The 26749-nt window shown below is 39.2% G+C and overlaps 1 protein-coding gene across 4 annotated transcripts in view; it reads right to left on the minus strand.

Annotated features, from left to right (window-relative positions):
- The window catches only part of sigmar (Tumor necrosis factor alpha-induced protein 8-like protein sigmar), a 161775-nt gene that overhangs the window by 35300 nt on the left and 99726 nt on the right, over positions 1–26749 (minus strand). The window lies entirely within an intron of this gene.

The following is a 26749-nucleotide window of genomic DNA, read 5'->3' on the forward strand; positions in this document are numbered from 1 at the left end:
ACACTGAAATTCAGATAAAATTTTGGACGAAAAGGGAATTATGTAAAATATCACAATTAAAGGAAATTTTGATTATATCGGCTTGGCATATTAGAGTTAGGTTCGTTATCCCATTCCTTCCTTGTATACTTTTTTAAATACCACAATTTAAAATTAAAATTTGGCTTAGGAACAGACAAAGCATCCCCATTACTATTTCGTGTTCCTACACGAAAGATTCTAGCGGAGTAGCTTGCATCGAAATTAACCAATAGAATTTCTCGTAAATCATGTGCATTTGTTTACGTCGAATTCGATCTTACAGTGGACAGAGATTAGTATAAACTACATGTTAACTGTTGCATTAAAAACTTTTTCGAATTCTGTTCATTTTCTTGCAAAGAGTACAATTTGCTGTCAATAACATTCATTAACAGTGCTCTAAATGAGCGGAGATTGGGAGGTATCGCCCCTGCTAGCAAAAATTTACGCAAAGTATCCCCCAGCTGACTCACTGTTACCGTGTTAAACATAGAAGCCCAGCTAGCCCCAACGCTTTAGATAACATCCCACAAATATTCTATTCAAGCGCTACTTTCAATCAAACGTAGTACGTTTGTAATAATAATAAAAAATAAAAAAAATTTAAGATGAAGGAAAAAACTGAACGTAAAATGATAAATTTTACACTTGAAAAGGGGAAATTGTATTGTTATGTTGTGGCAACACTGAGGTAGACCGCAACTTCCTATGTGCAGATTTCGATCATCGCCCCGATTTAGACAAGCGGAATGGTTACTAGAATAGACCTTCATGATTAAGGGGAAGAGTTACACTTTCGTACCAGTTGTGCATTTATTTCAATATCGTCCGAATGGACACTGCTACTAAAAAAAAAACCCGGCGTATAAGAGAGTTTGAATTTGTTCCCATGTTGTAAGTTGAAGCGTTTTTTTAATGTTGATTATTAAGCTAGACACGATACTTGAAAAATATGATGAATAAGAATTTTCAGGATCCCATGTATTCCTTATGGAAAATCAACTTCAAGTTACGGCTAATCAAATGTCAGTTTCGACTTTTCCGACTGTCAATTACATCTTCAATCTGTCCTCTTTCCGTTGATATCATTTTCTATACCATCGTAAGTTTGATATTCTCAAGAGAACAAATAAAATAATGCTCCCATAAGCGCAATGCATTTCTCCTTGCCTCCTACGGTCATCCTGGCAGTGCTGCCAAACCTAATGCGCATAAAAGAGCTAAATTTAACCTTAAATGGAGTTAAAACTGATTTTCAAGGAGATACATTTACGAAGGCTGGATAAAGTGCCTTCTAGAGTAATTTTAGGCGTAAAAGGGGTGGGGCGCTGCTATTACAGTTAACTTTAAAGTTATGACAATTTATTCTTAGTTTTCACCGTCTAGATGCGGCGGCATCACCAATCTCAATAATCCACCGATGGTCGTATGAAATCGAAAATAAAGGATTCTTGGATATCAATATTATGTCATCTTTACGTCAGCCACGGCGCTACAAAAGAGTAGCTGGAGATGTAAGAGGGGGTGGGGCGACGCAGCCAATATAACAATATCACGTCACGGGCAAAATATATACTCATGGCAAAAGTTGGTCTATGTGGGCCGGAGCCAGTGATGTCATCATAGTGGGCGTCCCAGTTCACAGCCAAACGAGTGTACGAAAGAGCCAGATCGAAAAGAGCTAAGTTGGCAACAGTGCCGCGGAGGGAAGAGCCTCGCGGAAACTTGTTCCTCATGCTCTTAAGGTCTTTTCAAGAGGATCTCGTCTTGAATGACACTAAAGTAGAATGTGACGCAAGGTGTTAAAATGACACCTAAATGAAAAGTGCTCTGCTATTCATACAGGAATTATATCGAGACGAGACGGTCTCGGTCTCGAAATTTAAAGTACAAACAACATATACAGAGTGTTACCGCTCAGATTTTTACATTGTATAGAGACCATTAAAACAAACAACTTTATTTCATAACGTTATTCAATTCGGCGTCCTGTATCTACACAGGGAAACCTCGAGAGAAAAAAACACTGAACATACTCGTACATAGAAACATGCAGAGTGAGCATGGTTGCATATGCATTTTGTGGATAGTGGAACCGTATGCATACCGCAAAGATTTTTTTGGGGAGGGGGGGGGGCACGACAATGACACCGAAGAACATGGAATAACACAAGTTTTTAAAAAGTGCCCTCTCCTCTCGGAAGAGAAGTTTGTTCAGAACATTCCATCTGAGTGAGGGGAGGGGGCTGTCAATTTTGCGAAAGGACGAATGCAAATTAATACCAACATTTGATAAATAAAGCTTATGTGTTAAAAATTGCAAAAATATGGTGAGTGTGTTACAGTATTATTATTATTTATTACCTTGATAGGGTTACAACCATGGACTTACACATGATTTTTTCCAGAGTGACAAGCAAAGTATTTTTTCACAGAGGGGACAAACGAGGCATTAGTTCCCTAGTATAATAGTTTGGCCACGCAAAAAAAAAAACACCCATTCAGTTTGGAGTTATCATGTGCCTGCAACGTCCTTATAGCCCTAAAATTGACATAAATGTTTGTGTGTGTGAAATATATACCTACTTTTAGAATGTAATATTTATATATTTTGTAGGGGCGTGTGGCTCTCGGCCGGACGTACACACACACACACACACACACACACACACACACACACACACACAGACAGATATACATATATTGTTTGAAAGGAAAATAGGAACATAAAGAGTATGTGCACAGAGAGAGAGAGAGAGAGAGAGAGAGAGAGAGAGAGAGAGAGAGAGAGAGAGAGAGAGAGAGAGAGAGAGAGAGAGATAGGGACCACTGAAACATTTTCGATTGATTGGATTGATTTCGTGTTTTAAGTCCACTTTATGCACAGTAAGGCTAATCGGGACTGGAACTACAGTTTAAAGTGGAATCGACGCTACCGCTGCGCCATCGGGAGGCTCTACCACTGAAACAATATTAATTGGTTGAGAGTTCAGAATTTACAGACATGTTAACATATATTAGGCGACCAACTTCGGACGCATGTGTACCAGCCACGAAATGCTACTTGCAGTATTTTTTTTTGGCATACAAACAAATGGCCCGAATACGACATGATAAGTTAATTGTACTCTGTGAAACATTCCTTTCCTTGTGATTACATGTAGAATATAACAACAGTCATTGTCTCTGAGTATTGAAATACAACTTTTTGTTACTTATCACAGGTTCATTCTCCGAAAAGTGTGACGAACGAACGCAAAAAACGCAACACATTCCAACGATAATAAAGCTTTTAAGATTTGCAATACCATGTGGTTTTTTGTGTTCTCTCTACGGAGCGTAACGAGAAGTGAACACATCATTTCTGCTTCGGTGAGTAAGTTATTATTTAACGTCGGTTAGGAATAAGAAGATATTAAAAAATGCACTAGAATAAAAGTCGAATAGGAAAAAAATGAACAAAAAATCTCATGCAGTAAACCCTGTTCAGCTCGAATCCGATGATGAATGACATCATCGCTCTCAACCAGTATTCGAAACTGAACCATCTTAATACTTCTACTTGTGATTTCGTCGTTTGGGGAAATCCCCAGAGAAATAAATTTCTTCCTCGAATGGAATTGTTTCAAAAACACGGCACTACCCACACACGCCAAATTACGGAAATGTGCAACTGCCCCTATATTATAGTTGACCTAAAGCGAAACTGCAAAGAAAACACATTCGTCAGGAGACATTATTTTTCAAAGCAAAAACCTAGCCCTCCCTCCCGAAATAGAAGCGTAAGTTCGCCCCTGGCGAGAGCTACGACACTCATTGTTGCTGCTGCACTGTTCTCGACGTACCTACTGTATTGCATTGAAACAACAGTAACAACAACAAGAAATAATAAGGTTCACAATCACGCTACGGGGAAGTTGTTACCCATGCCAAAAGCCTTTCTAGTCCGGGACAAATTTCTGCTCATATTGTTTTCGATGGTTGCTAGGCAACCAGAGTCCTTGAACAACTGCATTATTTTTAAGCTCTTTGGAAAGTCAATAGGAAGAAAAATCTCTCTCTCTCTCTCTCCGCCTTTCTTTCTTTGCATAATGTTCCTCCACTCCTTGTCTAACGACAGTAAATGAGATTGTGAATTCATTCTTTGTTCTCGTGTTACATGCAGCTGAAAGGGTTCGAAAAATGGAAGAAGAAAGTAATTCCAACTCTACCAATTTGTAATAACCTAGCATGTGGTAGATACATCGGCGCACCAATTTCTCACATACTCATGGAGTATGGAATCATTAAAATGTACGCTAATTTTTTACCAAACCTATTGTAAGAGTTTGGTTTCCTCCCTCGCGAGGTTGTAAACGCGGGGTTTGCTAACGAACCCTGTTACGAGTGAGAACTGGAAGAACTTTGACGCACACACAGCAACAAGCAAAGGCAGGATTACGCTTGGCAACGTTGATACAGGGAAGCCGATGTCCATTTGGCAACAGCGAACTCTCTCTCTCTCTCTCCGGAACATGATTGGTAGATATAAATAGCTCCCAAGGTCAGCCGCCAATAGAAATGGGAAAACAATTAGGGCTACTGCATACAGCGTTGCCTTTCAGATAAGAAATCATGTTCAGGTTTTCAATAGTACGACAGCAATGATACACTTCTTCTGACTATATATATTGTTAACATGGACGGACGAACTCGAAGGGCGTCGCCACCGGGTGGGCGAGCGGGCTGTAGCCCGTAAAGTAATTTTAGCCTGGTATCGCGCCCACCAAATATTCTAAATTTACAGCAGAGCAAGATTCACACGCACACAGAGGAATACAGAGAGAGAGAATGACAGAAACTGATAGAAAGGAAGGGAACGAAACGAAAGAATAAACAGAATTGAGAAAGAAAAAAGGGTAAAAAAGAAATGAAGAAAGAAAGAAAAGAATCGAGAAACCGAGTAAGAAACAAGGAGAGAGAAAGAAACAAAAACAGAGATCAAGAAATAGTGGAAGATACAAAGAGAAAGAAAGAAACGAAGAAGAAAGATCGAGGAACTGAGGGAAATATAAGGAGATCGAGAAACAGAGGGAGAGAAATAAATAAGGAAAGAGATTGAGAAACTGAAGAAAAGAAGAGAGAAAGAAACAAAATAGATCGAGAAAATGAGGAAGAAACAAAGAGTTAGAACGCAGTGGCGTCTCGTGGCCTCAAATTTGGCCGGGGCTTATTTTTTAAAGAATTTAAAATATAATGACAATTCACATGAATTACAAAAATAGGTATTTTTTCTTCTAGACTACAAAACTGGACTTACTTTTTTGAAAGAATTTAAAATGTAATGACAAATTACATGAATTACAAAAAAACGGGTATTTATCTTCTAAACTACAAAACTGGACTTATTTTTTAAAAGAATTTAAAATATAATGACAATTCACATGATTACAAAAGAAATAGGTATTGTTGTGAAACATACCTTTCTACGAACGTTGACTCCTGTTCTTCTGCTCAGCAAATTTTGTTATTACTTTTTCGATGAAGCCCTCTATGTTTGAAATGTATTCTATCTCTATTGTAAGCAAGTGCCAAGGCATTTGGTCTGTCTTGTCCCGTTGCATTTCTTAAGCAGGTTTTAATACGCTTCAATGTGCTGAAACATCGTTCAGATTCAGCTGTTGCCACTGGAGTTATTAAAACTATGTTTGTCATTTTTACTGTTTTTGAAAAGGTACCCTCTAAATAATTTTAAATAAAAAATGAATGCAATCTACTGATAGAGTTTATGTTTTTCAACTCTTCACTACAATAAAGAACACGAAGTTACCTCTTCTATGAAGGGATAATAAATCTGGGAAGATGCCTCTGTTTAAAGATTGTTCTCTCGTCCGTTTTTCTTTAGGGGCTAAGCCCCGGAAGCCCCAAGGGACGAGACGCCACTGAGAACGAAAGAAAAACAGATCGAGAAACTGAGGTAGACACAAAGAGAGAACAAAACAGAGATCTAGCAGTAGAAGAAGCGAAGAGAGAGAAAGAAACAAAGAAAAGGGACAGAGAAACTGAGGGAGAGAGAAAAATACAGATCGAGAACAGAGGAAGAAGTACAGAAAGACAAAGTAGAGGTCGAGAAACATATATAGAAGGAAAGGAAGGTAAAGAACAGAAATGCACAGGGAAATAGACGAAGAAATAAGGAAGAAAATGTGATAGAAAAACAGAGGAAAAAGAGAGGATGTTAACAAACATGACCTACGATTCGGAGCCCACGTTCAAACATTTCATCCATCTTCAACCATCAGGAACAACCGCCACATTGAATATCTTGATGGCTAAATGTATCTTTTGCCCTTAAGAATTAATGAACATTACCCCATTAGACCACAAAAGCGAGGAGCTAATTGTGCCTGGGTCATGTGCCGCACATCTAGGCCACCGTCGCTAAAGCTTGCTGCCTTGAACCCGCCGACTGCATAATACCCCATCATTGCCACACGACCCCCCCTCCTCCTCCTCCCATAGCTGGGACTTCCCGCTGAAGTGGGAAGCAGCTCTACACATCTCGCAAACAGAGCATGAGCATTACAGCCATTTAGAGGAGAAAAAAATGCTCAGGACGATATCCTTCGTTTGCGCACGTCACTATTAAATGCAGGGCTAGAATAATGACAACTAGAGCCTGGAATTTTATCTAAATACATTTTTTTTTAATGTAGACATTCATAAAATGATAAATGCTAGTGAATTATACTTTCATGAATTTCATGTACATATTTTTGCTTTGGGACGGGGGGGATGTTTGTGATTACATTTTGGGAGGTAGGTTGATTTGGTATGCAAGTTTGTGTATGTTACCAGCGTTTGCCTACGGTTCTAAGTACCTTTGAACACTGGTTCTAACCAGGGTTGTTAAAAGGTCCATAAATTCTAATAGGTTCTATTGGGTTCCCCTGCAGGACTGGAAAATTTTTTCTAGCACAACTTAAATTCGGTTCAAGTTGCGTATTGTTTCATTGAAAAAGGTTCCTGGACCGAATTTAAATTCATCTTGAAGCAAGGTTCCTGGATCGAATTGAAATACTTAACATATAAAAAGGTTCTTTACGGTCCAGAACCATTTACGCTTGCTGATTTTCTCTCCTGGACCGGAATCGAATTTGTTTAAAATTCCTGGTCCTTTAACAACCCTGGTTCTAACCTAGACCATTAAATCTTACGATAACATTTACACGTAATTTAGAAATAGCATATTTACATTCGAAGAAAACCCAAACTAATACACAAAAAGACCTATCGAACTATTAAGACCGAAAACTTGACCAAATTTTTATTGTCAATTTGAAACTTAATGTCCATCTAACAAACCTACACAGTGGCGACGAATGGGTTCCAAATCTTAGAGGGGGAGCAAGGTGCCAAAACTGCGGGGGCAGGACAATTTAGTTTCCCTTGATACATAGTGCGGGAACAAAAGTGGCAAAAAGAGTGTGTGTGTGTGGGAGGGGGCTACTGCTCCCCCCCAACACGCCCCCCTAATCACAGCCACTGAACCTCAGGTATCTTGTGAACACGTTAATACATGTAAAATATCAGCACTATGCCATGAAAACTCAAGTGGAAAACAGCCTGCTGCTGTCTTTCTCTAATCGACAAGGCTGCATACCTTTCGACAGTGAAATCTTTTATGACTGGACCATTAATGGCCACGGCAGATTTTTCATATTATGTTTGTAACAAAGTTGAGAAATGGTATACGATATGCTTTCAATTTCATTTTCTTTGAGGGGGATATCCCTGGCGGTGATAAAATTTCTTGCGGGGGGAATCCCAGGCATCCCCCCCGTTAACTCGCACACTACTTTTACATAAAATATGGTATTTGTGTTATTTCTCCAGTTTTTGTTGAGTGCTGCAGATATCTTTGTCAGGCAAACATTGAAAATATAAATTTTCGAAAAATTCAGTAATTTCTATAATATTGTGACTTGTGTTAGCATCTTCAAGCTGTCGCTAGCAGCTTGTGTTCAAATGAGTATAGTTCCCAGAGCTGCCACAGGAGCGTGGTACGCACTTTATATCGTCACGCTATATCAGTTTGAGTGTTTCTTTTCCTCTGCAAACTGAGCATCAACTCAACTTCTACATAACAGCTCTAGCCTAGTGGAAAGTATTTTTGGTTCAAGGTTGAGGTCGGAGTTGCTTCACGGTATACAATACCTGTCAGCACAGCAGTTAAGCCAAGCAAACGGTAACTAAAACCCGAAACCAATATGCGGATGGCCGGCAAACGTTGTGGTAGAAGCGACAACATAACAACTATCCAGTTTCCTTCCAAACAACTCTCCAGACACCTCGGAACAGCAATAACAATAAAATTCGCAAACGTATCGGGTTATTCAGCACGTGGGCCTTATAAAGAGTGAAAATCCTATCCTCCCAAAAGGAAAGAAGGTACTGTAGAAGTAGTTCACCTTTCTGCGAGGGAACTATACACTACTTTCAAGCAGAGGCGTAGCAAAGTGTGGACGAAGTGGGCCTCGCGCTCATGGGGATTATTTTTTTAAATGTGATTTGTAGCATTCTTAAACAATGGGTACAGCTGTCAAAAACGCGTGTTTCCCTTATGTGCTAACTTTTTGATGTGTTCCTTAAACCAGAGGCTCCACGATGGCGCAGTTTTAGATTCGTCGCCTTGTAGTGAAGGAGTCCCGGTTTCGATATCCAGTGGGGCACATAGTGGTTCGGATCCCACTTTAAACTGTAGGTCCAGTCCCGGTTAGCCTTACTGTGCATAAAGTGGACTTAAAACAACAGCCCAATCAATCATGTGTTCCTTAAGCCAATACCAAGACTATCATTGGGGGGGGGGGGGGGGTTTGAGGTTTCAGCATCTTTGATGCCCTGATTTCGAGTTATGAATTTTGGTCTTTTATCCTTATGCTTGCTGCGTAGAAATTGATGAGTCCTTCCTTTCATGTTACGAGTACTAGAGAATTTCCACACGATACATGGCCAGGTTATTAAGCGACACGTATGTAAGAGAATGTCTAATGTACGCATTGCGTGATGAGTCAGATATACACAGGTGTTGACCCCAGAGGTGCCCGCAAGGGGAAGTAATGACGCGCCTGCGTCATGGGAATTTTTTGGGGGGACAAATTTTATAGTTTAGCTACCAATTCTATATATCTTCACACAAAAATGGAGGGATCGTTTCGTTTGGTTGACTTATTGATTTTTAGTTATGGTTAATATGTACAGTTTTTCTACGTACCTGTTGGTGATCGCGGAGATGGGAAAGACCACATCTTATGCCTTTAGGATCGGCTCGGAAGACGAGGAGGGGGAGGCGCCCGTGCTTTTCGCATTAATACAAGGTTAATCAAGCAGACAAACTCTTAAGAATAAGGTTGATTTAGTACACTAACAATGGCAATGAGCCTGAGCAGTTTTGCACATTTTATGTTAGCAAACATGAAAGTGAGCTCTTTTTACTCTTATAATTTGAACTGCAATGAAAGGATTCGAATTTCCTGCGCCTTTCAATTTTTGGCATCTCGGCGAGTGGTAAACTGTACGGTGTTTTTTTGTGGTAGTTCCGAGTATGCTCGGAACTTCCGACATGTGGACCTAGTTTTAGTGTTGGATGATTTCAGGCACGATTTGTTTCGCTTGTATGTGTTCCTCTGCTACGACTGACTGGATAATTGTAACATACTGTCAGCTTTCGTTGTCTAAAACTTACGTACTTCGAAAATTTATTTTTTAAAAAAATGAAATCAAATTATCGAAACAAAAATCAATTACTGAATGTTTATTCAAACTATATGTGTGTGTGGGGGGTATGATGAACAATTATTTTGTGGGAGGGTGATTTTGATGAACGATTTTGGGGGGATGCGTCCTTGGCCTTGGGGGGATGGGCACCCCTGGTTGGCCCAATCTACTTATTCTATATTTAGATGGAGATAATTAATTGATAGTATGTAGAATATTTAACATGATATATTGATTATTGATTGTCAGTTACCCATCGATACATTGACCGAAGAAGATGCTGGATGACTTTATGTGATGTTACATTTAAGTGTTCCCCTGTGCTTTGCACCACGCCATGAAGGTGTATAGGTGTTGTGGAGTTAGGGCCCCCCACACTTCCTTGATCATGGCCGAAGGTGGGGATGATGTGATTAGCACCATTCCCCCTTGGCCGCCTTTATCCCCCAGAGTTTCCTCCAGGTGCCCATTTTATACGACGCTGCGTGGGCGTCGGAGCCGCTTGAACAGTCCCGCCGGGGATCGAACCCGGGCCTCTCGCATGGTAGTCAGACGCTCAACGACTGAGCTACCGAGTTTTTGATCAAGCATTTCTCGAATCTGCATATTGGAATCATATTTATCTGCGCCTTAGATGTTTCCTGAATGTTAAACCCTCGTCCAAGAGGATCACAAGGTACCTACCTAGCCTTGCTTTCCTGGAAATATTGTGTCTTACCAGTCTGACGTTCAGTGGTCCAGGTTTTCTTTTCTTTGTGAATAATACACACACATTCTTGTTAGGATTGATCTTGATCCTCCATTTCTCGGTCCATCTCTGAAAATCCCACAAATATCCTTGTAAATTGCAGGTACACATTCGGAAGTTAACACCGTTGCTAAAGATTGCTGTGTCAATAAAAGCATGATCTAAGAATTTTATGTATTTGAGGCACAACAATGTTTAACATTCAACAGTCATTGTTCATTGATGAAGCTCGTTACAGTAGCTATGGAACTACATTCAAAAACTGACGGCCCGACGCGTATAAGATTTCTATTCTACTTTTACTTAAGGTAAAAGTTCTTAATACAGGATTTCCATTCAAAAGTGGAGAGATGCTGGCAGCTGGAGGATAGTACGTAAGTTTTTAAATTTTATTATTTTCAGTCGCTTTTCTGCAATTTCTGGCTAATAGCGACGGTGCGGATGAGTGATTAAACTAATGAAAGGATACTAACAAATGCCCAAATTGAGATTCGAACCCGGGCAGTCGGTGTTAAGATCGAACCGTAGTGTTTATATTATTAATGCTACATTGATTTGGCTTATTTTACTTCGCTTTTCCTCCACTTTTGGCTCAGTCGGTAACGCGTCTGACTACCATGCTCAAGGTCCCGGGTTCGATCCCCGGCCGGTTCAAATCCGGGAACTTTTCTAACGGTGAAAGCGGCCCCGGCGCCCACCCAGCGTCGAATAACATGGGTACCTGGGGGAAACCCTGGGGGGTAAAGGCGGTCAGGGGCGTGATGCTGATCACATCACCCACACTCACGACCGGATCAAGAAAGTGTGGGGCGTTACCCCCACACCCCCTATACGCCTTCATGGCGTGGTGCTATGCACAGGGGAACACTTTACCTTTTTTTTTCCTCCACTTTTGGCTACTCACGAAGATGAAGGTGACAGGACATTCACAAAGAACATCCATTCACAGGCCGACATTCGAACCCGGGCCCCTTATTAATGCTATATATGTTCAAAGGCGTTTGTCTGTAAAATAGACAAACCCTGTAACCAACCAGAGATGGTGCCTAGTAAACTCATAGAGTCCCATCACCGTTGCTGTCTACCTTGCTACATTAGATTACAGGATGAATGCTAGTTAATCTCTTTATCTGCTATTTTCATTGTTGACAGTAGATTATTGTATAGTGTATGAAAGATAACACATAGAATTTGCCTGAAGTAACTTGGAGTCTCGCGGTAACATGATTAAGCCTTGTTTCCATATTAAATACACTACAGTTGCTGACCAAGGCAGTTTAATTAAAAATTGAGCACTTTGCACGTTACGTTTCCACCCCATATCTCATGGATTCCTGTTATTTTGGATGGCAAGTAGGACCTCTCCCGATAAGGTTTTTCCCTACCGTTTGGTAGGAGACCTCGTGGAAGTTCCACCTAGGACAACGGACCTCCCTCTGCGATGCTGCTATACTAGGTCTGATAGTACATGAGGTTTTTCCGAGCTGTACGAGTTCGTCAGCTCTGGAATATTGCTGGGTCGGGAAGGCCCTACGTTTGGTCAGCATCCACTGTTGTTATGCTTGGGTAAACTTGTCCAGCTTACCACGGTACAATTACAGTAATGAAGTAAGTATTGACAGCCAGTATGTAGGTATGCAGACAATAGGATGTAATGTAAGACCACTGACGGTTCTTCCATTTGGGTCTTCGAAGCTTGTAGGTTAGGTTGAGTGATAGGTATTTCAAGTGCTTTATGCAATTTTTATTACCTCAGATTTATGTATATTTGCAGACTCAAAAGGATCGCTGTGTACATGAATGCGAGTTCTTGTTATACCGTACACAGATGCAATCGACATGTATATCGGGTGTATATTTTTACATCGATATAAGTATCAAGTCGATTGCAGTTGGTTCTCCGGCGCAAGGCTGTACGGTACAAATGGTCTTGTGCCCCTCTTCCGACTGAAAAAAGAGGCCCTCACAGATGGTAGAGACTTTGACGCAGTTGTGAGGCTTTTAACTGACATCTACCTGTACCAAGCTAGTTGGTCACATCTTTTCAGGACCTTAAGAGACAGTTTGCCAGGAAACCATCGATAGAATTTTAGAGAGCTATTGTGCCGACAGAAAAGCATATCAGATGTCTAACTTCAAGGCCTGAAAATCAACAACACAAATCCATAATGTCCCGAATGTGGAATCTAAACTTGGAGCCAGCTCTTGAAAAATCAGGAAATATTTCAGAGATCAAAAAACACAATAGACTATCCAGATGACGTAATAATTGTAATAGAAGGTAATTCAAGAACAGAGTTGGAAAAATAGTCCAGGTTATGCGATAAACTCTCTCGAGGACTTGTGTAACAGATTACACCTTTCCAACGACGAATGGTAAATGGACTTCCGGCTAATCGTCGATCAGATTCACGGTTTCCAAATTCCTCAGCGCACAAAAATTACTTTATGCTTAAATTCTGCATCATATGAGTGATGCTTCTGTCTCTCTATTTTTAATGAACGTTTAATATGCACTTTACAAAAGCTGACTCACTGGCCACCTATTTACTGCAAAAAGCATAAGAACAAACCCGCTTTCTTTGTTTCCCTTTCGTGATTCACTGTTAAAAAGAAACATTGTTGCGAAATGTTGATTGTTGTAACAAAATTCAACAAATTTAAAGGAAACAAAAACAACAATAAACAAATTTAAAGGAAACAAAAACAACAATAAACAAATTTAAAGGATACAAAATCTCGTTAAGAGAGAACTTGATTATTGATATTTGCAAATACTTCATTCCATTTACACTACTACCATGATATACCATATAAATACCTCGTATTTATACACAGGGTTAGAAAAAACTAAAATTAATTCAGGCGCCAGCTCCTTTTTCTCAGGAGCCATATTTTCGTTTACTTCCTTCCTTTTTTTTTTCTAAATATGGTCTAAGAAACCATGAATCCAACTGAGATAAAGCTACACATTTTTAAATATGGTTTTAAAACATTTAATTTATTAATTGGATTGGATTAAAAGTAATTCATTCTTCCGACAGAGTGGCATTCCTAAAGAAGGCTCAACTGGTAACAACATGGAAAACTATGCAATACATTCTTATACAGGGTGAGGCTGTCAAACGGGAAGATTTAAAAAAATAGTGAGAGCAAATATTATTTATTTTTTGAACATGAATGTACTGTACACGAGTGGAAATTACTAGTGTACCTGAAAAATGTTCATTTTTTGAATATGGTGTCAGTAAGATGGCGTCCTTGGTTTTGCACACATTGTCGGAGTCTCAGAGTAAATCCGCCCCTGACGTTGCGTAGCATCTCCAACAGAATGTTGTGGATCTCTTGGCGAATTCGCTCCTTCAAATCATCCCTGGTTCTTGGGAGGGTTGTCCTTCAACACTTTGGATTTGAGGTAACCCCAAAGAAAACAAGTCAGGAGCCACCAAGTCGGGTGAACGGGCGGGTCACGGAATATCGCCGAATCTGCTGATGAGACGACCAGGAAATACGAGTCTAAGCACATCCATAGACACACTGGTAGTATGGCTAGTTGCACCTCTTGCTGGAAGAGTGTTTCTTGATCTGGGTCATAGTCATGGAGGGCAGGCAGGAAAAAGGTTACAAACATGTCAGCATAACGTCCAGCATTTACCGTCACCGTGTTACCGTGTTCATTTTCAAAAAAGTAGGGGCCGATGATTCCACAAGATGATAATGCACACCACACTGTTACTTTTTCTGAATGGAGAGGTGTTTCATGGAGAGTGTGTGGATTAATTTCAGAGTAAATCCGAGACTAAGACAATGTGTGCAAAACCAAGAACGTCATCTTTCTGATACCATATAAAAAAATGAACATTTTTCAGGTACACTAGTAATTTCCACCCATGTACAGTACATTCATGTTCAAAAAATAAATAATATTTGCTCTCTCTATTTTTTGTGATTTTTAAAAAATCTTCCCGTTTGACTGCCTCGCCCTGTATATGGCCAACTCTACCATATCGCCGCAGATTTTAGAATTCGGCTAGCAATAGTTGGAAATTTCCATAAGCAAACTCCAAATATGTATTTTTGGCTAGAATGTACAATATAAAGAAAGTCTCTAATTCGCTTCATACTTCTTATACTTACTTCTTATGCACTCCTAGAGACGTATCTCGAGTTACGAGACGGGGGTCGCGTGTTAAAATTGTATATTTATTTGTAGAAGTTGTAAAATAACGTTGTTAATTACATCGATAATTATCCATAAAGAAACACGGGCACCATCTTCCATGTCAGAACAAATGACGTTCGAAATTCCTTGCGCCGTCTACAGCGTTGCCACACTGTTCAGAGCATTGGTCGTTGAAAGTGATAATTTAGGCGGGAGAGAAAATTATTAACGTGACATAGCCCCACGAACCATCACGGGGACGAGGTATGCCTACTAGGTTAGGTTAGGTTCCATTAGCACTCCTTTCGTTCAATTTAGCATATACGGACAACTACAGGTAAGTTTGGCAACAGTGCTTTAACGTTGATTTCAGGAAAGTATGGCGTCTCCTGTATTGATGAAACGTTGTTGGTCAGTTACGTGCTACAAAACTATAAATTTCTTATTGAAAGTGATCATTGGTTCACAAATCATTCACGGATAACCATTTCAGGTAATGTTAGGTTAGCTTTAGTTATGTTAGGTAAGCATAGTTATAATATTTCGTTTGTAAAAATACGCAAATACTCCACCGTTGATTTTAGGATAAATGGCGTGTTTTTTGAAACATTGTTCGTCATTTACGTGCTACAAAACCACGAATTCCGTATTCAAAGTGATTATTTGCCCAAAAACCATTCACGGAAGGTTAGGTTAGGTTAAGTTAGGTTAGGCAAGCATAGTTATAACATTTCGTTTGTAAAAGTTATAAAATTTCGTTCGTAAAACTACAGATATAAACATTCATAAAAATTGGAAAAAAAATATTTTTTTTTTCAAATTTCCGACTTCGCCGCCGATTCTTAATAACACATTCCTGATTAGGAGGCCAAAATTAGTTAGTAAACCAAAAATTAAAAAAATTGGAGACTTTCTCTATATTGTAAATTCGCTCCAATGCATATGTACTCGGATTAATGCGCCATCGAATCCAAGGCGCACCTAAATTTGAAGATCAAAAACCCGAGAAAAAGGTGAGCCTGGAATTCGAAGAAATCCGGTATTTAAATTGCACAATACCTTTGCTGACGTATGCCTGAAAATTTTGAATCTATCCACATTGAGATTTCAAATTTAGAGAATTGATTGGAGCCTCGCATTCTAATCTCGCCCAGCGCTCTGCGATATGCTGCTACGCCTATGCTTTCAAGTACTACAATATGCAAACTCGCATGGCTCTCGGGATAAGGGAGGATTGAACCGATGAGTTGACCCCTCGCCTTGCAAGTGCTATCTTTGTTTTCAAATTAGAAAAAGAAACACAAAGTTTATTATGTTTGTAGTTGATAACAGAAATCGTGGTCGATTAATTGATATTCCAATTGACAACCAAAGGGAGGAAAATAGTGTAAATGCAAAAACCAAGCCAGAACTATATGTTTTCTTATTATATTACTTAATCCAAAGAATAAATGGTGAGAGGCACACGACGTTAATGTCACGACTAGGATTTCCTCTAAATTACAAATATTTTTCTTGAGAAAGATGTATAGAATAACTCTAATTTAAGTATATTAACGGTATGAAATTAAAAACTAAAGTAAAATAGTTGTGCTGGATATTCACTCAACTAGTGAATCGAGTACAAGTCTCTCCCAGAAAATAATAATAATACATCAGCAATAAAGTAGTACCTAATAGTTTATTATTATTTTTATTATTCGATTATTATTATATGCACAATTCAATATTATGTCAAGGAATTGACCCTCCGTACCAAACTTTCTCGGGACGTCCATGTATACCCTTTACTTTCATATTACCTTGATGTTATTGCACTAGTGGAAAATAATTGGAAACAACGGATTGTAAATGTCTATGGATTATGCACTCGTTGTGTGAAAACAAATTACACGACTTTTCTAGGCATTTAAGATTCAATCCAACTTACTTCAACCCCACAGTATATTTATGGAGAAATTTGAAAGAGCTGGTTTTAGTTTGAGGTTCCACATGAACGAACGTCTTTTGTATAAAAAAAAAATGTGCCTACAAATCTGTACCTAAGTATAAAAACGATATTCATGATATGGAAAAAAAAATAATCCCTTGACTTCTCCGAGCTTACGAATATTTTTATGAATTCTACAACTTACCTAATTTTGTTACATTTTTTATACTTATTATATTTTATATTGTTTTATTACAAGAGCCGCGGTGGTTTAGTAGGTAGGGCGTCTGATTGCCACGCGGGAGACCCGGGGTGGGTGATCTAAGGTCTGAATTTTTCCGGCCTTGTCCCCACATAGAGCGGCTCCGGAACTCACCCAGCCTCAAATCAATGAGTACCTGGGGGCAACCCTGGGCACCCGGAGCGTGGTGCTGAACACATAGTCTTCTCCAAAATGGCCGACATCGAGAATGTGTGGGGCCCTACCTCCACATCCCCTAAATATGCCTTCATGGCACGGTGCTATATTCATGGGAAACTTTACCTTACCTTGTTTTATTACCCCTTTAGGCTAATCGTAAAAATGATGGGCGATTATTAATTGAAACAGACGAACACAACAGAGAATCCTCGTAGAAAATTTGATTATACTAAAAATATTTATTGTGATTACATAAATATTGTATAAAATAACTTGTAAATTGAACATTTTAGTGGCACATCTTCCAGTTTTCGAATCTTATAAATAAATCAATATTGTTGTTTCACCGTAAATTAAAGCGAAAACACATTTTCCTTCTAAAATAAAATATTTAAGAGACGATTCAATAGAAATCCACTCCGACTGGAAAATTTACCAGCACGATTAATAAAAGAACAAGTTTGGGTGCCATATCGTCCAAAATTTACGAGCTATTATGCTTTTAATGAATTTGTGAGAGCCCTGTTCTTGAAATATTGATGAGAGCACGATGTCGCTTTCTTTGAAGGTACGTGAACAGTTAACATAAAGTTGGATGCGTTTTAATGCAATGTCTCTCGCACAAGACCTTCCTGGGAAATACTGTTCGGCAAGGCATAAATCCAACGGTCCTGTGTTCGACATTCGCTACTGAGCCACCTGCGTCCCAGATCAGTGTTGCTAACTCATGATTTTTTTGTCACTAAAATGCTACTTGGAAGAAATCAATTTGTTTCCGTTCTTCACGAACTGTCGACAAAATACGGTGTTAGGTTATATATGGATTATTCGTAGGTATTTTTTTTAACAAATTAGATTATTTTATGTCGTTTTTCTGCCACTTTGGCTAATCGCAACGATGGGGATGAATGGTGACAAGATGACAATCACGAACACATGTGAGCAACACAACACAAGACCCACAGTCCAGAGTATCCATGGTAATATGAATCATCCTCATCGTCGCGATTAGCCAAGAGTGACAAAAATAAAATCTCAACAAGGCTGACTACTCGCGGACTGATATATTTTTTCGCAACAGGCGGCGAGTGGGTCAGTGCATATGCTATTGCATGTCCAGGTTGTTCAACGACCATAACTTAGTCCTTTCCGCGCTTCAAACGAATTCTGCAGAGGTGGCAGCATTGCTCTTCCAATTGGAGCACTGAGCTTAGTATCTGCGCAAGCGCTTGAACTCGAAAGGTTCAGAGATTGAAATGCATCAGGTGGTTGCAGAGTTCCAGGCGCTATTTGTGCAGGCGGGCAGAGGCCTGGCACATGGTTCTTCTGGAAGCAGTCCGTCCGTGCACGGAACGAAGTCGATGAAATATTACATCTTCCACGCCAGGCAAGCAAATAGACCGGTTGCGTTTTCTGGATTTAAGGCAATTCTAATGGCGTTTCGCTCGCACGGAGCACAATATCACTGCGGTTTCCATTTCAAATATATTTTTATTTTATTATTTAACTTTTTCATAACATCTCTGACTGTCACACTGGGAACGCTTCATGCGACAGAAGTTACTGGCGACGTGAAGCTGTGGAAGAATAGTGCACAACTTAGAAAATTTGTGTTAATTTTCACTAATGTAGATTTAAAGTTATTTGACCTACATTTCAGCATGGGCCTCCCTGATGTCGTAGTGGTAACGTCGTCGCCTTGTAATCAAGGGGGTCCCGGTTTCGATACCCGGTGGAGGCACATAGTGGTTCGGATCCCACGTTAAACTGCAGGTCCAGTCCCGATTAGCCTTACTGTACATAAAGTGGGCTTAAAACAACAATTCAATCAATCAATTTCAGCATGGCTGATCAGATCAATCTAGTGAAGCATTGTTGCCATCTTCGCCACGTCATTCTCGCTAACGTATGATATTTTGCTATCTTTAATTGCTTCACCTGTATGCACTTGCGCAACTCGTGAGTGGCCTCCCGTAAATTGAGATGCGTGACCTAATTCTTGGTGATATCTCAAAGAGCAGCTGCTTCATCGGTACTTGTAACATATTGTCGCCTTGTAATGTACACAATAAAACGAGTTAAGAATCAAGCACGAAAGATATAATCTCAGTTTATTCTTTTCTTAGGTGTAACTAATACATCTAGGTTTCCAAATCTTGTCTGGATTCCAACCAAAGAATACCTTAGCTTCAAATCACGCTAAATTAACCACATAAGGCACTTCCAAATAATTGTGAATAATACTTCAATAACACTGTTCATCGGAATATGAGTGAAAATAATCTTGTTTACTCCAATAGTCACGAAAGTAAAATTGGAAACTGGAGTAAGGACAAAATAACTAGATACTGTGATCAAAATCACAGCATATGAAGAATCATTTCTGGGGAATCTCCGATGGCGTAGTGGTAAAGTCGTCACCTTGTAATCAAAGGGTCCCGGGTTCGATACCCGGTGGAGGCACTTTCACTGTGGTTCGGATTCCTCTTTAAACTGTAGGTCCAGTCCCAATTAGCCTTTCTGTGCATAAAGTGGACTTAAAACAACAATTCAATTCAGTTCAAAGAATCATTTCTGAAGCCGATATAGGTGTAATGCTAATACACTGAAATAATAAACAACATAATATAGATTTTTGAAATAAGCACACAAGAAAATGAACTTAAAACAAGAGCGCAAAAACAATGCTTATAATTTAAAATGTTCCCACTGAGTGGCCAACGCAACGCACTACGAAGCCAGAGGTATCAGGTTCGAATTCTTAATAAGGCATGGATGTATCACTGTTTGTCTCATCATCGATTTAATCAGATCGTCATTCATCCTCGATATCGCGATTAACCCAAGAAGTATGAAAGTGTACAGCAACAGAAATAAAAAAAAGCAGGAAGGAAAGAAGCAAGAAAGAGCGCCAAGAAAAAAATAGGGAAAAGGAAGAACGTTAAATGGACGAGAGTACTAACACAAAGAAATACCATGATCCAAACCTAGAATCTGGCTTTCATGACACGAGGACGTTCTATTCACTTCACAACGAAGTTAAAATACTTCAGCACGATGCTCATTTGGCCACATAGAAACAAAGCCCACATTGGGAGAAAAAAGAAGCGAGAAAGAAACTTCTCGAATGCCCCTCGTATATAGCAAAGACGTTTCATCGTTACCAAAGTTGCATCTAAGCATCAGTTCCAAAAACTTCCGAGCCTCCATCCCCCAGAGCAGAGATTTATCTTCAGACCACCAGCGACTGAAATATAGCAATCGCGGAGGCTCTGCGGGTAGTATACGACCTAGGGGTAAAAAGGGGAGAAGGAATCCTAACTTGGAACTTAACACAATGTTTCCAGGTTCACTCAGACCCTCAGGATTTATCTTTTCCTTCTAATTGTTCTTGTGTAAATACGACTCTCCCTCTGCGTGTCTGTCTTCCTCCTTTATCTTAGTTTGTTTTGGGCGCAGCATCTTCTCTTTTTCTTCTCCATGGGATGCTTGTCTTCTCCTCCCGTCTCCCTGCTCTCCTGACGGGAGGAAATGCGAGGAAACTTCACGTAATCAAATATCCTGCGGGAAGGCAACCCTTTCTGCATGGGAGTCGATACGAAGAGGAAGTTCGCGGGAGATGAGAGGAAGGGAGAATTCGAGGGAAGAAAAACCTGCAAGGCTGATCTCACGGCTTTATCAACCAGTTCGGATTCTAACACACAATCAATGCGAGACAATGTCATTATATTCCGCACCTTGTAATTAGTTCCAGTCGTTACGCCACATTTTACTAGTTGCACTGTATTCTGATTTTAAATATTTCACGTTATTTTCAATTAATTTTGGAAATGGCGACGAAATTATTCAGTAATTCAATGAATGAAATGAAATTACCGGTAATTTTTCCTGTAATTAATTGAAAAATTATGTCATTGCGTTCTTATTTTCATGAATTTGTCATGGTTTTGTAAAATAAATCTAAACACGCAGTTCTTATTTTAAAGGCAAAACTGATTGCAGTTTCCTGTACTTTAATGACGTTACTGAAGAAATCGAGCAGTTGCAATTTTATATTGATTCGGTAGAATATAGTATGTGGGTACTTTGTAGGTATCGGCAAACATTTCATATCGGTCCATTCCAAATATTCAAACATACATGTATACACACGCACACGTATGTATGTATACGACTGTGTGTACACATACACACGTGTCATCCACAATATGACTACAAACATCCTATTTACGACTCTATATGCGGCTTTAATATCGTATATCGGATACACTGATTTGCTCGATTTTACAAAGAAGTTTGGTTACGCTTTCTGGTAATCGTAAATAACAACAAAATAGTAGCCTCTACTAAATTTGGTAATTTGGACTACATTTTTTTTGGTACATAGGAAAATGTACACAATTACTAAAAATGTATTCTGGTGAATAATCATTTGTTTTTCGCCTATTTAAACAATTTTTTGGTTACAACAAACTACTTTTTGCTTATTCCCTCCAAACGTTTTTCTCTGTGTATCTTCTCGAAACAATACGTAACAGTTGGGCTGAAAAGTTCGTAGGCTAACATAGTAAAAAATATTTTTTTGACAAAATTCGATTTTATTATTCAATATAGTTGCCTTTGAGGGTGATACAACGATTATAGCGGTCATACAATTTTTCGATGCCATTTTTATAGTACGATTTCTCTTTAGCCTCAAAATAGGCCTCAGTTTCGGCGATTACCTCTTCATGAGTGCTAAATTTCTTTCCAGCGAGCATTCTTTTAAGGTCTGCAAACAGGAAAAAGTCACTGGGGGCCAGATCTGGAGAATATGGTGGATGGGGAAGCAATTCGTAGTAGTCTAATTCATATAATTTTGCCATCGTTTTCATTGATTTGTGACACGGTTCATTGTCTTGATGAAACAGCACTTTTTTCTTCTTCAAATGGGGCCGTTTTTTCGTGATTTCATCCTTTAAACGCTCCAACAACGATATGTAATAATCGCTGTTGATGGTCTGGCCCTTTTTGAGGTAATCGATGAATATAATACCATGCGCATCCCAGAATACTGATGCCATAACCTTGCCAGCCGACTGTTGCGTCTTTCCACGCTTTGGATTCGGTTCATCACGTGCAGTCCACTCGGCTGACTGTCGATTGGACTCTGGAGTGTAGTTATGGAGCCATGTTTCATCCATTGTAATATATCGACGGAAAAATTCGTGTTTATTAAGGTTGAATATCGCTAAACATTGCTCCGAATCATCAAAACGTTGTTGCTTTTGATCGATTGTGAGCACGCGCGGCACCCATTTTGCACACAGCTTTTGCATGTTCAAATATTCATGCACAATATGTCCAACACGTTCCTTTGATATTTTTAAAGTCTCAGCTATCTCGTTCAACTTCACTTTACAATCATTTAAAATTATTTTGTGGACTTTTTTTATGTTTTCGTCGGTAACAGCCTCTTTGGGGCGTCCACTGCGTGCATCGTCTTCGATGCTCATTTCGCCTCGTTTAAATTTAGCAAACCACTTCTCAACGGTTGATTTTCCTGGTGCAGAGTCCGAATAATGTTTATCAAGCCAAGCCTTGGCTTCAACAGTATTTTTTTCGCCAAAAAGCAATGCTTTATTAACACACGAAATTCTTTTTTATCCATTTTTTCACAATAACAAAAGCTGCTTCACTCACAATGCTATATCTCACGAACTAATTATCCGGCAGCTGTGAAATTTATACACGTATCTTTTGAAGGTTAGTACTAAGTAAAAATCACATGGATTTAATTCTAGTAACGCCATCTATGAGTCAGCCTACGAACTTTTCAGCCCAACTGTTAGTTGTGGAAATACTCTGCAATCACGTTAAACAACAAATAGCCTATAAGTACGTAAACACTATCTCTGTGTCTCAATGAGAAGATAGTAAAGGGATTTTGTCGGTCAGGGCAGGAATTGTTAGGTTAGTAGGGCCAGGTTAAGAACTCTTAGCATTTAGTTTTAGCGTTTGTTGCAAGGTGGGTGTGCCCTGTACCAGACCCGAACAGTAGAGTGGAATAGCAGAATGAATCATTCTGTGGTCATTGACGGTGAGATCGTGTAAAAAGAAACCTTGAACAGTTACGCATTCTTTTCTAAATTAAATGAATGAAATTCATTGCGGGAAAGAGAATTTCATCAGTGGTTGACTGCCTTTACTTTGGGAAGTTCTCTTGTTGACTTCTAGCCACATTTAAAACCTTGGATTCTGTTTTTTTTTTGGGGGGGGCTTTTGCCTGTACGGATTAAGCAAAGTCCGGCTTATCAAAGTCCGGATTAACGAGGTTTTACTGTATATGTAACTGTTACTTTATTTCAACTCTAATACAATCTGTTTCATCCATTTATTTCTTTAGTGTGTTTCCATTCACACTCATGTCATGATCCACAAACTTTATGATCCAGATTTCGAGCCACCTCCAATTCATAACAGTATATATATATATACTCCTTACTCAGTCTACTCTTTTGTCGCGAAGCCGTTTCCATTCAAAGAAAATTATCTTCGTTTCCATTGGCCAAGTGACAAATAGAGTCCACGAGCGAAGGTAAAAGACGAAGGAGAGGGAGGCACTTGACCATACTCAACGGATTGGCTGTTCTCCTTGGAGAGTCACTCGATTATCCAAAGTAGCCCCGTCTAGTTCGCTGCACTTTTCGACACTAGGTGCAAGGCAGGTGTATCCCGGTGTCAGGCTGGTGAAAAGGAAATGAACGTTCAACCAAGTAGACCAATAGTGTTGTTCAAGTTCAGAAGATTCAACAAATGCCTGTCTGTTGCTTTAAAAAAAAACGTTCATTTGATTAGTTAGCATGCACCACGTGATCATACACCACAAACTACACTCATGGGCGGAGTTTGCGCTCTTGCTTTGGGGGAGGGGGGGGCAGACTCTGGGAGAAGCATATGATGTACCTGAGGGTTGTTGAATATCCCCTAGCTTATAAGGGATCCGGAGACCTTCCCCCGGAAATTAAAAAACAACAACTTAAAAACACTGAGTTCTAGGCCTTTTAGATTTGAAAATGTTAAATTTCCTCGCTTAAGTAAACAAATATTAATTAGTATATTGGATGTCAGTTTTAAAAGCAGCAAAACAGTACGATTACTGCATTTTGCATTTCATTAATTTTTTTATTGTACAATACTCGTATTACTTTTAAAAAGTTACGGTACAATAGTAAGCTTCAGAAATTTTAGAAAAATTAAATTGAAAAGTTCTTTTGATGGCTCAGCAGTAACTGTTGACTCAACACAAAGTCATTTTACGTTTTTCTTTCTTCAAACTGTACACATCAATCAAATCGTCTAAGTCCCGCTATTGCGGCGCAATTACCGCACATGCCACCATGCCAAACGTCAAGATTTGCGGTATGGCTTCATAACAAAAATGTAGTAACTGAACTTAATCATGTGTTATTTTTTTAGTATTTTTTAAGTTGGGGGCAGGCCCCATCTGGCCCCTCCAGAACCCCTCCCCTCGACTACACTGCTCCAAGATGTAGTACAAACTGTGCAGGCACCAAATACACCAAATCAATGAAGTAGACGAGTCGGTGTTGCACTGTGTAAACTAGACACGTGAGTGCAAAGAGAGTCAAAAAGTGCTGCGAACTAGATGGGGCTACAGTAATGGGGCGAGTAGTAATTCCAGTACTCTTTCGAGTCGGTTACACGAAGATAGTAGCTCGCTTTACCTTGCCTACTCGATCAATCTAAACGACTCTTTAGTAGCGAAACAATATACAATCTACTTGGCATATATTGCTAGTTTCGTACCTAGTTCGATGGCCAGTAAGGCGCGTGGTTGGTTGACCCACATGCAGTAACTCAGCGAAGCATTGAGTAACCTTGATATAAATTTACGTCCACGTCTTGAAAGATCGGATGCAAAAAGTAGAATCGCTACGAATGACTAGGTAAGAGGGGGAGGGAGGGGGGGCTGCAAAATTACCCTCCACGACCAAGAAAGGAAGCACAGACCGTCCCATGAGTCTCCCTATTAATTGTCAGCTCACGCACTTATCCTTTAACGATTACGCTACTAATAAATCACGGACCGGTTAGCCTTGATTCTCGGAACGATCGTCTTTTGTTTTTTGTCCCTTCTTAAACACGTTCGCGTGCAGCGACGAACATTTTCTTAAATAACGTCTCTTGCATAACATACTTCAGGCGACATTTTTTTCTATTGTTGTGATATACTACTTATAGAAGAGTTAACATCTTCAATTAAAACAAGTGTAGTACAGTTAGTAATGGATTTCTTTTTTACATTACAACGGGGTAAGAAAAAAGAATGAACGAACACACAACTGCGTTTAAAACTGCATACAATACATGAGTATAACATTAATTAGAGTATATAGAGTGTCTGTGTACCCCCCCCCCATATATATATACACAAATAGAGGGCGCCTGAATTTTTAAATTCAGATTTTTTTAAATATTATTTCGAGTTCGCTTATGGAAATGTCTATTACCTTTTTTTAAAAAAAATAACGAGTAAAGAATGTGTTTGTGTGTTTTCTGTATCACGTGTAACATTAAATCAGAATAATGAAATTTTGCACTGTTGCTAGCCAAATTTTAAAATTGTAGCAATATGTTGGAGTCGGGCATGTATTGAATGCTGTTACCAGCTGATTCTTCTTAAGGAAGGCTACTCCAGTGTAACGATTAATTTAAATCCAATTTTTTATTCATTAATAAATAAAATGTTTTAAAATCACATTTCATAGCTTATCTTAGTAGGATTAATCGCTTTCTGCTTAGTCGTAATTGCAAAATCTTTCATTTAATTATATTTTAGACATTCTAGTTTATTCGCAGTATCCCCTCGGTAGATAAGTAATTATTCTTATAAACGATCGAACATACTATCGACACACCACCCCATTCCAATACAAGATACAGCACGAAAGAAAAGCTAAAGTTTCTACAAAACAAAATGGAAGTCAAAACTTACCAAGCGTCCAGAGAGCAGGACTCAACCATGAATTTCTGCTGCAAACTTCCTCCCATGAATTACGCATGTTTCCTCGCGTCAGGAAACAAAAACGGAGCAAAAAGGAAACACGTGGTCAAGATGGCAACACTTGATCTTTACGTTTCCTTCCGGGAACCTCGGTACTGATTCTCAAAAGCATATTTTTGCCATAGCGGTCGTTACAATAACAGGCTAGACTGTAATAATTCTTCGGCTACTCTTTACAGAAACTGAGTTTCAAGATTTGTTTCTAAGTCCACTTTATGCACAGATAGGCTAATCGGGGTTGACCTACAGTTTAAAATGGAATCCGAACCACTATCTGCCTCCGCAAGTTATCGAACCCGAGACCCCTCGATTACAAGGCGGCGACGTTAGCACTACGTCATCGCTTCTGTATAGATTGCCCGACTATCTCTAATACATACAGCTTCAACAAGAAAAAGAACAATACACTAAGAATATGTAGACAGTGTTATTCGCTTTGCCTTTTGTCCCTTAGATGGTAGCACAATAAAATCTTCTGATATATAGAAAATTTTGAAAAGTGGAATAACCGTTGCATAGTATTTACAAGTATTAAATTAAAAATAATTAATTTTGAAACGAATAATAAAATTTTGGAATCAGACTAAACGCATTAAAGATAGTGCAATACAGCAATTCATTCTGAACAAAGTAAAATCATAATT

The sequence above is a fragment of the Lepisma saccharinum genome, chromosome 3 (assembly GCF_977018435.1).
Source record: "Lepisma saccharinum chromosome 3, izLepSacc3.1, whole genome shotgun sequence".
In the NCBI taxonomy this organism is placed as follows: domain Eukaryota; kingdom Metazoa; phylum Arthropoda; class Insecta; order Zygentoma; family Lepismatidae; genus Lepisma; species Lepisma saccharinum.